General features: G+C 43.4%; 1 protein-coding gene across 2 annotated transcripts in view; it reads left to right on the plus strand.

Moving 5' to 3' along the window:
* The window catches only part of pot1 (protection of telomeres 1 homolog), a 457,382-nt gene that overhangs the window by 40,458 nt on the left and 401,641 nt on the right, over window positions 1–15,283 (plus strand). Inside the window, exon 2 of one of the 2 annotated variants that reach the window (XM_086008748.1) lies at window positions 3,229–3,285. The exons of the other annotated variant lie outside the window; for it this stretch is intronic. The gene's annotated coding sequence lies outside the window, so the exon portion shown is untranslated. The remainder of the gene's footprint in view (window positions 1–3,228; window positions 3,286–15,283) is intronic. 2 annotated transcript variants of the gene reach the window in all.

Genomic DNA, 15,283 nt, shown 5'->3' on the forward strand with positions numbered 1-15,283 from the left:
AGCACAAAATCTAGGCTGAAGCTTGAGTGCAGTACTGAGGGAGCGCTGCACTGTCAGAGGTGCCATCTTTTGGATGAGATGTTAAACTGACGCCTGTCAGCCCTTTCAGGTGGCCATAAAAGATCCTATGGCACTATTGTCCTGGCCAATAATGACCCCTCAACCAACATCACTAAAACAGATCATCAGATCAGAATCACATTGCTGTTCGTGGGACCTTGCTGTGCGCAAATTGGCTGCTGCGTTTCCTGCATTAAAACAATGACTACACTTCAGAAGTATTTCAATTGATGCTTTGGGACGTCCTGAGATTGTAGAAGGTGCTATATAAATGCAATTTTTTTTTATTAGCCGAGGAGAGATAATACACCTGTCATCCGTGGTTACAGGAGATCTGCCCATCAGTAAAATGTAACATAATCTGCAGTGGTAAAGACAATAAGGTTAACCCAGCAAAATTATTGGATGAATCAAAGCACAATAACTGCAGCCTCCTGTAATGTGGCCAGAATCAATTATTTCTATTTCAGCCGGATAGGTATGAAAGCTTTCCTTGGTTTTTCACTTCAGCGCTATGCAGCGACGGTCCATGGAAGGGTGGAATGAATCTGACAATTAAAGGAATGTTCGAGGGAGAGCAGACTGGTGCAACTTTTCTTGGTGCACAATGTGTAACTGAACCGTCTGCTGAGAGGGCAGTGTAGTCACAGAATCAGATCAGCTGTGAAGCCCGAGGCAGCAGGTTGTAAAAGGTGCTATATAAATGCAATTTTTTTTTATTAGCCAAAGAGAGATAATATACCTGTCACCTGTGGTTACAGGAGATTTAACGTTAAGCATTAAGCACTTCTGTGTCATTTGAGCTCCAGAGTGCTTTGGAGGATTAGGGTGGGAAGGAGCAAGTACACACTGACAGAATACGTGGGATAGGAAGTAAAAGCGGTAGGGGTAATGGGCGCTAAATGTAAACATAAAGGAATCTGTAGTAATTGTGTGTATTCCTATAAGTGCGTCCAGTCATAGTGGAGCATAGTGTGCAGTGTATGGACTGCTCAGGGAAAAGATGAATGAGCAAAAAGGTGTAAAATTAAGGGGAAAATAAAATGAAGCTAATTTTGTAATGTAGGAAACATGGCAGACAATTTGCACACATCCTGGCTCCACAGACAGCAATGAGATAAATGACCAGATAATCTGTTTTTTTAATAATGTTGGTTGAGAGATAGATGTTGGCCAGGACACTGGGAGAACTCCCCTGCTGTTCTTGAGACATGAACATATAATCTAAGCTGACATTTCAATGCAGTACTGAGGTAGTGCTGTGCTGTCTATCAGATGAAGTGTTAAACCGAGGCCCCTTCTGCCCTCTCGGGTGGAATGTAAAAGGTACCATGGCACTATTTGGTCATTTATCTCATTGCGGTTTGAGGCATCTTGCTGTGTGGAAATTGGCTGCCACGTTTCCCTAAATTACAACAGCGACTACACTTCAAAAGTACTTCAATGACTGTGAAGCACTTTGGGACATCCTAAGGTTGTGAAAGGTGCTATATAAATGCAAGTCTTTGCTTTCTTTTTCTTTCTCTACAAATGATTCTCTGTCCTGTCTGGGAAGAAGTAAAAAGTAACTAGCAGTGATTCAAGTTAATGACCAAAAAAATATATCCAACATATATTAATCATTGATTTTAAACAAAATCTGATGGTAATTCTGAGGTAAAAATGCAGGTGTTCCACAGTTTTCCAATGTGTAGTTTGGCCATGAGAATGGCCTTCACAACTATGCTGCATTATTTGGTCTTCCACTCAAGTGAAACAGCCAGATTATTCATTATGGCTCCTCTATGTTTACATTCCTGATTGTGTCCATCCAAACTAACCTATTTGATCTGGAACTTGTAGGGGCTGAAGGAACTGTCTTTCTCTTACAGAATAGCATCTAGTTCGGTTTTGTTCTGTAGTGAGAGTCGGGCCCACGTCAACCTGGCTGATTTAGCTTTGTTATGGAGCACTAATCCTGCTTCCTCTGTGGGGCAGCTTTTAATTCTGCCTTGGAGCAAAGCATTCTATATGAGCATATAAACCCAGTACTGCTGAATCACAGTTTTAGTTGTTTGCTTGCTCACCAAGTCAAAACAGAACATCAAATAACTTTGCTATTTTGACTTTGAGAAACCCTTCAGCTTTAGAAGGGAAAGAAATGCGTGTTACGGCCCATTTAATGTGTTTACGGTTGCAGAATGAAAATTGAAGACTGTTTTAATTTTGTGTCTGATTCCTTCATTTCATTAACTGTTTTTCAACTAACAACTTTTCAGTTATTTTTCTTTTGCAAAGTTCTTTTCATTTTTTTTTGTATTTGTATATTTTCTTTCAGTTTTTTTAGTGCTTTTTTGTGAATTTTAGATGAGAAATATGTTATGCTTCTTACAGGCCAGTGTTAAACAACAATAAATTCAGAGCTAAGTGAATGTGCTCTTTACTGTGCAGCCATCTTAGGAACATAGGGACAGGAGTAGGCCATTCAGCCCCTCCATTCATTTAGATCATAGCTGATCTGTACCTTTGGTCCATATCCCTTGATACCCTTACTTAACAAAAATATATCGCTCTCAGTCTTGAAAGCTCCAATTGTCTAAGCATCATTTAGGGGAAGATAGTTCCAGATTTATACTACCCTTTGTGTGAATAAGTGCTTCCTGATTTCACTCTTAATTTTAAGATTATGTACCCTCCTCCTTGATTCCCCCACCAAATCGTTCCTTTGTATCTACCCAATCGAATCATTTTAACATTTTAAACACTCGATCAGATCACCCCTCAATCTTCTGTACTCAAGGGAATACAAGCCAAGTTTATGCAACCTGCCTTCATAATTTAACCCTGGTTCTCATTCTGAGTTCTAGTTCTTCGTTCTACACTGCCATTGCAAATTGTACAAAATAACTTCAGGTCAAAGGATTCCTGTGTTTCACTATCGATGTAAAGTTTCAATTCAATATTGGTTCACCTCCCCTCATCAGAAGAAAAGCAACACATTGTAAAGTCTCAACATGCCATTGGTTCCAGTATGAACTGCTCAAACAGTCAGGTGTCACTGGTATATGAAATATGTGTTTTGTGGTCATCCAGTGTTCTGCCACCACCTTGTTGTTAGGGTAGCAGGCTTATGCTGTTCATGGGAGCCTTATTTCCATCCTTACTAATTGTTATTCTCAACCGTTTCAGACTGCCTTCGACTCCAGGAGCTTGCTGAATCTTCTTCATTCCATCCTCGGTTAGGGGGTACGTTTTGCATTGTTTTCATAATCATAATCAACTTTATTGTCATTGTTAGTGCACAAGTGCAGTACAACGAAATGTAGGCTTGCGGCTCCCGAGAGTGTACATTTAGATTAAGACATTTAAACATTCAACATTCATTTGGCTTTCTGTTTCTGAGCATTTGTCAGTTGGCCTGACTTCCTCCTTGTTAACATTCCTGGCCAGTGTGAGGTAGGTTTGCTCTGCTTCAGGTGTCAGCAAGAAACAACTCCTTGCCTCCCTTGTAAATGACAGCAAAGTTGTTATTCTCTGGAGCTGTTTGGTAGTCTAACTAGTAGCAGTTTTTGTGCTCGGTGTCCATTCATACTGGAAACTGGACCGAGTCTGCCCAAACCTCCATCATGCAGGGCACTTCTAGCCAGCAGGAAGAGGAGACTTTCACCCAACAACAACTTGCATTTATATAGCGCCTTTAACGTAGCAAAATGACCCAAGATGCAGCTTAAGCTAGATTTGAGATCAGATCTCTGAGATGAAAGGCCGCTGTCAATCCTGCAGTACCACAAGTTACCTTTCCTTCAATTTTTTCTCATTCAGTGTTTCCTGTATTTATTTCCTAGCTTCTGTTCCATTTTACCTATTGAAATTATTGTTTTATTTATCTGTTTATTGTAAATCTTTTATCTGCCCTCTGCAGCTTTTCATTTAAAAAGTCTTGTTTATTTATTGTGTTGTTCTGTTTTTTCAATAAATTTTATACGCATCTGCCCTTCTCCTATAGGCCCCTTTTCCCTGACTGATTTTCATCAGTGCAGGCTTGAGCTACATGTTATGGTAGGCCACACTTTTTAGTAATGCTTAATGTTGCCTGCAAGAAGTTTATTGTTACAGCTTCTGATCAAGTGGCAATAGCTTCCTGAAGGAAACCGTTTCTGTCACTGGAAAGTTCAAATCCTTTTTGTACATCCACACGCTCTGACTGAATGTAGGTGGTAATTATTTCCATATTGATGCAAATGCTCATGTTTTATGGGGACAAACAATGAGTTTTTCACAGGTACATGAAGGAAGAGAAAGAAAGTTGGTAATGTACCAGGAAATCAGTGCGAAGGAAGTATGTTCCAACTCAGGCTTCATTATCTTATCCAAGTGCAGTGATTTTAAAACTGGCAACGACTAGGTATATCTTCTCTGGGATTCTAACCGGGTGTCATTACGCTGCCAATTATCAATGAATAGGGCTCATTGCAAAAATAGAATTTATTAAGGATGCCATATATAGTTATTGTACTTCTTGACTATTTAGCAACATGTCCTCCTTTCCACAATTGTTGCAGATTCAATCTTGTGGGCATACACAAGATGCAGCGCTTAATGTACTTAATGACAGAACTATGATTGTAGGAGGTGATGGGTACACCACAGCTTTACCCCCCGCCCACCCCCCCCACCTCCCTCCCGGACCAGGAGGGTGATTTACGTTTGTTTTTCGTGGGCAGAATGGCCCTGCCATTGGCATTCCAACATACCTGTACTTTGAATTCATATCATTTGTTGCAAAGTACAGCAGCCTCATTCTGCATTGACTGTTGGTGGCCTGTATGTTTCAGCAGAATACTTTTTGATTGCACCATTAAGATATGAATTGAATATGACCTTGCTGAGTATATAGGGTATAACCTCACCAGTTACTGACCTAGTCATAAGCAAACCCAAAGAGCGGAGTTTCATTTTAGGTGAAGTATACTAAATGCTGTAGGGTTGATGTGAGTTTCCTTATTCGCCAAAAAGGGAACATGCCAATGTAATAATGAAGAATACTCCCATACCACAATGTCGACTCCTTCAACAGTGCTAGTGCACAGCAAGAGGGTGCTGATACTTAACATTTTGAACAAAACAGAGAAACATAGAAGATAGGAGCAGGAGTCGGCCATTCGGCCCTTCGAGCCTGCTCCGCCATTCAATTAGATCATGGCTGATCATCCAAATTCAGTACCCTGTCCCTGCCTTCTCCCCATATCCCTTGATCCCTTTAGCCTCAAGAAATATATCCAACTATTTCTTGAATATATTTAATGAAATGGCCTCCACCGCCCTCTGTGGCAGAGAATTCCACAGGTTCACCACTCTCTGGGTGAAGAAATTCCTCCTCATTTCAGTCCTAAATGGCTTACCCCTTATCCTTAGACTATGACCCCTGGTTCTGGACTCCCCGGCCATCAGAAACATCCTTTCTGCATCTAGTCTGCCCAGACCTGACAGAATTTTATAGGTTTCGATGAGATCCCCTCTCAATCTTCTAAACTCCAGTGAGTATAAGCCCAATCGACACAATCTCTCCTCATACGTCATTCCTGCCATCCCAGGTATCAGCCTGGTGAATCTTCGCTGCACTCCCTCCATGGCAAGAACGTCCTTCCTCAGGTAAGGTGAACAAAACTGTACACAATACTCAAAGGTGCGGGCTCACCAAGGCCCTGTACAACTGCAGCAAGACATCGTTGTTCTTGTACTCGAACCCTCTTGCTACGAAGGCCAACATACCATTTGCCTTCTTAACCGCCTGCTGCACCTGCATTCTTACCTTCAGCGACTGGTGCACAATAACACCCAGGTCTCTTTGCACTTCCCCTTCTCCCAATCTATTGCCATTCAAATAATAATCTGCCATCCTGTTTTTGCCACCAAAGTGGATAACCTCACATTTATCCACATTATAGTGCATTTGCCATGTTTCTGCCCAATCACCCAACCTGTCCAAATCGTACTGGAGTTTCACGACATCCTCCTCACAGCTTACCCTCCCACCCAGCTTTGTGTCATCTGCAAATTTGGAGATATTACATCCAATTCCCTCGTCCAGATCATTAATATATATTGTGAACAGCTGGGATCCTAGGACCGATCCTTGCGGTACCCCACTAGTCACTGCCTGCCACTCGGAAAACAACCCGTTTATTCCAACTCTTTGCTTTCTGTCCACCAACCAGTTCTCTATCCAAGTCAATACCTTGCCCCCAATCCCATGTGCCTTGATTTTGCACGCTAACCTCTTATGCGGGACCTTATCGAAAGCCTTCTGAAAGTCCAAATACACCACATCCACTGGTTCTCCCTTATCTATTTTACCAGTTACATCCTCAAAAAATTCCAGTAGATTAGTCAAGCATGATTTACGATTTGTAAATCCATGTTGACTTTGTCCGATCCTGTCACTGCTTTCCAAGTGCTCTGCTGTTACATCTTTTATAATAGACTCTAGCATTTTCCTCACTACCGATGTCAGGCTTACCGGTCTATAATTCCCCGCTTTTTCTCTACCACCTTTTTTGAATAGTGGGGTAACATTAGCTACCCTCCAATCCATGGGTACTGTTCCAGAGTCTATCGAGTTCTGGAAGATGACCAGCAATGCATCTACTATCTCTAGGGCCAGTTCCTTAAGTACCTTGGGATGTAGACCATCAGGCCCTGGGGATTTATCGGCCTTCAGTCCCATCAATTTTCCTAACACCATTTCCCTACAAATACTGATTTCTTTCAGTTCCTCCCTCTCATTGGACCCTATGTTCCCCGGCATCTCTGGGAGGTTATTTGTGTCCTCCTTTATGAAGACAGAACCAAAGTATGTATTTAGTTGGTCTGCCATTTCCTTGTTTCCCATTATAAATTCCCCAGATTCTGACTGTAAGGGACTTACGCTTGACTTCACCAATCTTTTTCTCTTCACATATCTATAAAAGCTTTTACAGTCAGTTTTTATGTTACCTGCAAGCTTACTCCTTACTCTCATATTCTATTTTCCCTTTCTTAATTAATCCCTTTGTCCTCCTTTGTTGACTCCTAAACTGCTCCCAATCCTCAGGATTATTGCTTTTTCTAGCCAATTTATATGTCCTCTCCTTGGATCTTATGCTATCCCTAATTTCCCTTGTTAGCCACGGTTGAGTCACCTTTTTTGTTTTATTTTTATGCCAAACTGGGATGAACAATTTCTGTAGCTCATCCATTTGGTCTTTGAATGTTTGCCATTGCCTATCCGCCGTCAACCCTTTGAGTGCCATTCCCCAATCAATCCTACCCAACTCGCTCCTCAGACCATCGTAGTTTCCTTTATTTAAATTGAGGACCCTTGTCTCTGAGTCAACTACTTCATTCTCCATCTTAATGAAGAATTCTATCATATTATGATCGCTCCGGCCCAAGGGGCCTCGTACAACAAGATTGCTAATTAATCCCCTTTCTCGTTACATAATACCCAGTCTAAGATGGCCTGATCGCTGGTTGGTTCCTCGACATATTGGTCCAGGAAACCATCCCGTAAACACTCCAGGAATTCCTCCTCCACAGTATTGTTACTAATTTGGTTGGCCCAATCTATATGTAGATTAAAGTCACCCATGATGACTGCTGTGCCCTTATTGCACGCTTCTTTAATTTCCCTTTTAATGCCATCCCCAACCTCCGCCTTACTGTTTGGAGGTCTATATACCACTCCCACTAATGTGTTTTTCCCCTTAGTATTTCTCAATTCTACCCATAGAGATTCCATATCATCAGAGCTAATATCCTTCATTACAATTGTATTAATCCCTTCTTTAACCAGCAATGCTACCCCACCTCCCTTTCCTTTTTGCCTCTCTTTCCTGAATATCGAATACCCCTGGATGTTGAGTTCCGCGTCTTGGCCATCCTTGAGCCACGTTTCCGTAATCCCAACCAAATCATATTCGTTTACCTCTATTTGCGCAGCCAATTCATCCACCTTATTACAAATGCTTCTCGCATTAAGACACAAAGTAATATGTCACTGACCTTAACCTCTTTAAAGTCATTTATTATCTTGAAAAACCTATTCATGAATTGTTATTAGAATATTTTCTTTCACTAAATGGAAACTATGCATATCTTTGGTGCCTCACAAAAAATATTTGGTTGCTGAAAAATGTATTTTTAAATGGTCTTGTTGAAAACGCATTCTGGTATCTGTGAGTGAATCATAGAATGGTTACAGCACGGAAGAAGGCCATTCGGCCCGTCGAGCCTGTGCCAACTCTCAGCTAGTCCCACTCCCCCGCCCTTTCCCCGTAGCTCTGCAATGTTTTTTCCTTCAGATACTTATCCAACTCCCTTTTGAAAGATAAGATTTAGTCTGCCTCCACCATCCTTTCAGGTAGTGCATTCCAGATCTTAACCACTCGCTGTGTAATAAAAAAATTTCTTACGTCGCCTTTGGTTCTTTTACCAATCACCTTAAATCTATGTCCACCGGTTCTCGACCCTTCTGCCAATGGGAACAGCTTCTCTCTATCTACACTGTCCAGACCCCTCATGATTTTGAACACCTCTATCAAATCTCCTCTCAATCTTCTCTGCTTCAAGGAGAACAACCCCAGCTTCTCCAGTCTATCCACGTAACTGAAGTCCCTCATTCCTGGAATCATTCTCATAAATCTTTTCTGCACCCTCACTAAGGCCTTCACATCCTTCCTAAAGTGTGGTGCCCAGAATTGGACACAGTATTCCAGTTGGGGCTGAACCAATGTTTTATACAGGTTCATCATAATTTCCACACTTTTGTACTCTATACCTCTATTTATGAAGCCCAATTTCACGTAAGCTTTTTTAAATGCTTACTCAACCTGCCCTGCCACCTTCAGCAATTTATGCACATATACCCCCAGGTCTCTGTTCGTGCACCCCCTTTAGGATTGTATCATTTAGTTTATATGTCCTCTCCTCATTCTTTCTACCAAAATGCATCACTTCACACTTTACTGCGTTAAATTTCATCTGCCACGTGTCCGCCCATTTCACCCGCCTGTCTGTCTTCCTGAAGTCTATCACTCTCCTCCTCACTGTTCACTATATTTCCAAGTTTTGTGTCATCTGCAAATTTTGAAATTGTGCCCTGTACACCCACGTCCAAGTCATTACTATATATCAAGAAAAGCAGTGGTCCTAGAACCCTGGGGGTTCCTCCAGTCCGAAAAACAACCGTTCACCACTACTCTCTCTTTCCTGTCACTTAGCCAACTTCGTATCCAGGCTGCCACTGTCCCTTTTATTCCATGGGCTTCAATTTTGCTGGCAAGCCTATTATGTGGCACTCTCCTCAAAGTTGCAGTACAGCCAAAATCCAGGTTGTTTTTCAATTGTAATGTTAGGAATATGTTTGTGCTCTGGAATGTTTTGCATCTTTTGTGGTTTGACCTTGGCTGGACAGTCCTTCATGGCTCAGAGTATCAGATTAAGGGTTAGAAGGTTGGGGGTTCGAGCCTCATACCATAACTTAGGCTGACACTTCACTGCAGTGCTGAGAGAGTGCTGCATTGTTGGAGGTATTGTCCTTCATGTGAGATGTGGATGTTAAAGGTCCCATGTTACTATTGAAAAACAAAAGCAGGGAGTTCTCAGTGTCTGGGTTAGCAGTCCTCCCCAAACAAATACCACAAAACAAACAAATTAACTGATCGCTTCTATTGCTGTTTATGGGATTTTGCAGGTGAAGAGTGTCTGCAGTTGCCTGCATAATACTAGTCATACACTCCAAAGATTAATTTATTTTATGAAGTATTTTGAGAACATTTGAGGCTGTGGTAAAGTTCTTTAGTCTTTTTATCAGTCTTGGATTGTTGGTTTCTCAAAAATCAAACGCTTACTGTGCGTGACCCAGGGCTCAGACCAAAAACCACTCCGGTTCAGGCACTGTTATTTGAATCGTGGCAGTGGCTCGAAATTTCAAACTTGGTGATCACAAAGTCCAGATAATTTGGGATAAAGGCTGCTCAGAACAGCAGGATTGAAGACGGTCATATTGCGGAGTTTATTTTTAATACTAGACCACCTGTTTAAGAGCAGAAAGGATTGCAGCAAAGTAACTTTTGACCTGACGATTAAGAACATAGGGAATAGGAGCTGGATTCAGCCATTTGGCCCTTCGAGTCGGCTCTGCCATTCAATAAGATCACGGCTGATCTTCTACCTCAACTCCACTTTTCTGCACTATCCCCATATCCCTTGGTTCCCATAATATCCAAAAGTCTATCGATCTGTGTCTTGAATATACTCAATGACTGAGCCTCCAGAGCCTCTGGGGTAGAGAATTCCAAAGATTCACCACCCTCTGTGCAAAGACATTTCTCCACATCTTGGTCCTAAATGGCCGACCCCTTATTCTGCGACTGTGACCCCTGGTTCTAGACTCCCCAGCCAGGGAAACATCCTCCCTGCATCTACCCTGTCAGGCCCTGTAAGAATTTTGTATGTTATTGCCCTTTTTTCTTGGCGGCGGGGGCAGGGAAGAATATTGTAACGTTCTCTTCAGAAATCTCCGGAGGGTTCTTTAAACAGAGGAAATGAGCTAATGAATTTCCCCAGCAGATTAAAAACTGATGCTTATGTTCAATTGTTTCTGGTAATGGGAGAGAATTAGTGAATTTTAAATTGAGTGACTGAGTCGAAATGTGCAAGCACCTTTACATCCAAACTACAGAAATGGAGTTTTTCTCGGGTGAATTATCAATGGGGTTGGTGGGGTGGGCTGAGGTAAATCTTGTTGCACTCGGGGTTCCAGAGCACTGTATCTTGCAGACAATTGTCCATTGGCCTAATGAAAAGGTGGATTGAAATTCAGGTGTTGTAACTCCAGGTGTGACTCCCCTTCCACCATCCAGCGCCTTGGAGCGATTACATTGCTTCTGATTCATGTTGACAGCAGATTACCCAAGCAATCCAAATGGGAGGTCAGCATGGCAAGATTTACATAAAGATACTGTGCTCCCATTTGTTGGAAAATCTCTTACCGTTTAGATACTGTCTCATCGAGAGCCAGTGCGCTGTTACCAATATTCACTTGTATTTAATTACTGATCTGAGGCCTCATTGGAAATGAGAGGTGCTCCCTTCCTTGTCAATAATAATGTGGTGATGTCAAACTGGCTGTACGCTGCTTTTAATTTTACTGCAGCCATGCTCAATTTCGTAGCTTTTTTATTTTGTTGTTGCTTTAGTTTAGTATACCTTTGGGAGCATTTTCATCCTGCCTTCGTTCACAGGCTTGCACTAATGTAGAAAGGCGTACAGTGCTGGTGTCAGGGTTCGGCTCCTTGCTATACATAACTCCTTATCGCAGTTCAGTGCTTCTCATTGGTTGCTGAGCTCTTGACTGGTGTCTTAACCTGAAATAACAACAGAAAAGGCTGGAAACACTCAGCAGGTCAGGCAGCATCCGTGGAGAGTGTTTTTTCTCTCGCCACGGATGCTGCCTGACTTGCTGAGTGTTTCCAGCATTTTCTGTTGTTATTTCAGATTTCCAGCATCTGCAGTATTTTGCTATGGTGTCTTAACCTGTTTGGTTCCAGTGACTCCTTGGAAATAAGTGACTGAAATCAGTGCTATGCCTCCGTATGCTGGACATGTGAACATAGGAAAATAGGAACAGGAGCAGACCATTCAGCCCCTCGACCCTCGAGTTTATACATTATTCATACTGTATATCAGGTGATCAAAGGATTCACTCTTATTTAAACAGTTGTGATGTATAAACACGTTGCACAAATAGACCAGTGACCTAACTCTTTGGCAGCGATCAGCTGTAGAATTGCGCTGTTACCATTTGCTGCTGCTTCCCTTTATTTGCACAGTGACTTGATGTCTTTGTCCTGCTGGTGGGGCTGTGGAATCAGGGGCCCCCGGTTATAGGAGTTTAAAGTTGCATTCCTTACTCAGTTATTTTTTTCCCCATCAAAACCAGTAATACTCAGCAGAATACTGCTAAGTCGCTCCTGCAAATATTGTGATTCTCAAATCCATATAGAGTTTCTAAAATGGAAAATACGCTGAGTTGAATAAGAAGTGATTTGATTTTTTTTTGTGCTGCTTTACAGTCTAATTTGTATCTGGATTTTGCAGGGGAGATGATAGCTGAAAATAAGTGTAAAATTGTGTAGGTTGTACATTTTGGATGATTTCTGCAGCCACACTGGGCAAGACCAGCTTTTTATCATTTGCTATGGGACAGACCAACTGCTGATTATCTTCTGTAAATGTTTTGCTGTTGCTTAAATTATTTTGAATTTAAAAGTATTTTCCTCTCCTCTGGTCCTCTGTGGTTTCCCCACGTCTCACTATCTCCAGCTGAGTTAGGCAGATACTTCCTTCCAGCCATTTAACTATGTCACTGTTTAGCCACAAGAAGACGCACAGGAGCAGTCAGGGGGAGACTCTTCAGATTTATTTATCCTCCCTCCCTGTGGAGAAATGCATAGCCTCCAGTCGGCACTTAGCCCACGATGGTATGGCTGGTAGCAGAAACCAGTGGGCAGGTTACTCTGAGCAAGAAGCCACTGTGTCCTGCTCATTGATGTGGAGCTTTGGAACTGGATGGGTGTCCTCAGATGGGCTGATTGGATGACCTGGGATGGTCTGGACGGATGACCTGGGATGGTCTGGACGGATGACTTGGGATGGTCTGGACGGATGACCTGGGATGGTCTGGACGGATGACCTGGGATGGTCTGGACGGATGACCTGGGATGGTCTGGACGGATGACCTGGGAGAGGGGCTGGACGGATGACCTGGGAGAGGGGCTGGACGGATGACCTGGGAGAGGGGCTGGACGGATGACCTGGGAGAGGGGCTGGACGGATGACCTGGGAGAGGGGCTGGACGGATGACCTGGGAGAGGGGCTGGACGGATGACCTGGGAGAGGGGCTGCACGGATGACCTGGGAGAGGGGCTGGATGGATGACCCAGAATGGTCTGGATGGATGACCCGGGATGGTCTGGATGGATGACCCGGGATGGTCTGGATGGATGACCCGGGATGGGTTGGATGGATGACCCGGGATGGGTTGGATGGATGACCCGGGATGGGTTGGATGGATGACCCGGGATGGGTTGAATGGATGACCCGGGATGGGTTGGATGGATGACCCGGGATGGGTTGGATGGATGACCCGGAATGGGTTGGATGGATGACCCGGGATGGGTTGGATGGATGGGCTGGATGGATGACCCGGGATGGTCTGGATGGATGACCTGGGATGGGTTGGATGGATGACCCGGGATGGGTTGGATGGATGACCCGGGATGGGTTGGATGGATGACCTGGGTTTGGGTTGGATGGATGTCCCGGGTTGGGTTGGATGGATGTCCCGGGTTGGGCTGGATGGATGACCCGGGATGGTCTGGATGGATGACCCGGGATGGTCTGGATGGATGACCCGGGATGGTCTGGATGGATGACCTGGGTTTGGGTTGGATGGATGACCTGGGTTTGGGTTGGATGGATGACCTGGGTTTGGGTTGGATGGATGACCTGGGTTTGGGTTGGATGGATGACCTGGGTTTGGGTTGGATGGATGACCTGGGTTTGGGTTGGATGGATGACCTGGGTTTGGGTTGGATAGATGACCTGGGTTTGGGTTGGATGGATGACCTGGGTTTAGGTTGGATGGATGACCTGGGTTTAGGTTGGCTGGATGACCTGGGTTTGGGTTGGATGGACTACTTCATCATCCCTATCTGGTGATTTCTGATACAGTGCCCGCCCTCAACTGTGTTTTCTTCTTAAAGTTAAACGAGGAATGGTAACTGGCTGGGGCAAGTATTGTCAGTGAAAGCCCTTATACGTTTGTTGTAATTTTATAACTTCCCCCCTGTGAAACCTACAAGATCAACATCTCAAAGAGGGAGGGGTTGATGAAGTGACATTGATGAGGTGACGTTGATGAGAGGATCTTATTGAAGAGCATCTGACGTTCATCTATTTAGGCCATTTGGTCTGTTTACAAACCAATACATGCCATGATTTCTTTTTTACTGGAGTTGGTTGCTTGCCCAGTGCTTTACTGTGTTCACAACTAAATGCAGTGGGGACCTGTTACAAAAAAGATCACTGCCAATCAATTTGTAAACAGCAGTTACATAGAATTTACAGCACAGAGACAGACCATTCGGCCCAACTGGTCTGTGCTGGTTATGCTTCGCACGAGCCGCCTCCCACATTACTTCACCTCATCCTATCAACATATCCTTCTATTCCTATCTCCCTCTAATACTTATCTAGCTTCCCTTTAAATGCAGCTATGCTATTCACCTCAACCACTCCATGCGGTAGCAAGTTCCACATTCTAACCACTCTCTGAGTAAAGAGGTTTCTCCTGAATTCCTTATTGGATTTATTAGTGACAATTATGCAGAAAACAGCGCTAGTTAGCAGATACATTCTGCAATGTCTCCCCCTGCCTGATGTCCTTGTAGCCCATTTACTTCACTTCAGCTGATTCGAACTGTCTGTCTGAAAGAACTGCTTAACTCAGAATTCATGGGCTTAGGTCAGAGTGCAAGACAAAGCAGCGATGTGCAACGTATGGGGGTGGGGGGGGGGGTGGCGGTGAAGGGAGTAAGTAAGTAAATTACATATAAAATACTTAATCCTGCACTTACTGTCTTCTTTAATAGTGATTTATTTTAGGTTAAAAAAATGAGGAGGAATGAAGGTTTGTGTTATTGTGACAAGAGAAACAGACCATGATTTCAGGGTTCACTCGATGGTTCAACTGGGTAAGATTAAACCGTGAAGAAGGAAAGAGAGAATTTGCATTTATACGGCGCCGTTCACGAGGTCAGGACGTTCCCAAGCGCTTTACAGCTAATAAAGTACTTTTGAAGTGTAGTCACTGTTGTAATATAGAAATAGTGGTTTCATTGGCTGTAAAGCGCTTTGGGACGTCTTGAGGTGGTGAAAGGGGCTAAATAAAGGCAGAAAATGCTGGAAATACTCAGCAGGTCAGGCAGCATCTGTGAAGAGAGAAACAGGGTTAACATTTCAGGTCGATGACCCTTCTCTTCACATACCCCTTGATGCCCTTTCTGTAAAAGACATCATGGTTCTATAAAAGGCATCAAGGGGTGTGGGGAGAGAGCGGGAATATGGTATTGAGACAGAGGATCAGCCATGATCATACTGAATAGCGGAGCAGGCTCGAAGGGCCGAATGGCCTACTCCT

This window comes from Somniosus microcephalus, chromosome 16 (genome assembly GCF_052327205.1).
Source record: "Somniosus microcephalus isolate GS21.2 chromosome 16, FLI_Smic_1.0, whole genome shotgun sequence".
Classification (NCBI taxonomy): domain Eukaryota; kingdom Metazoa; phylum Chordata; class Chondrichthyes; order Squaliformes; family Somniosidae; genus Somniosus; species Somniosus microcephalus.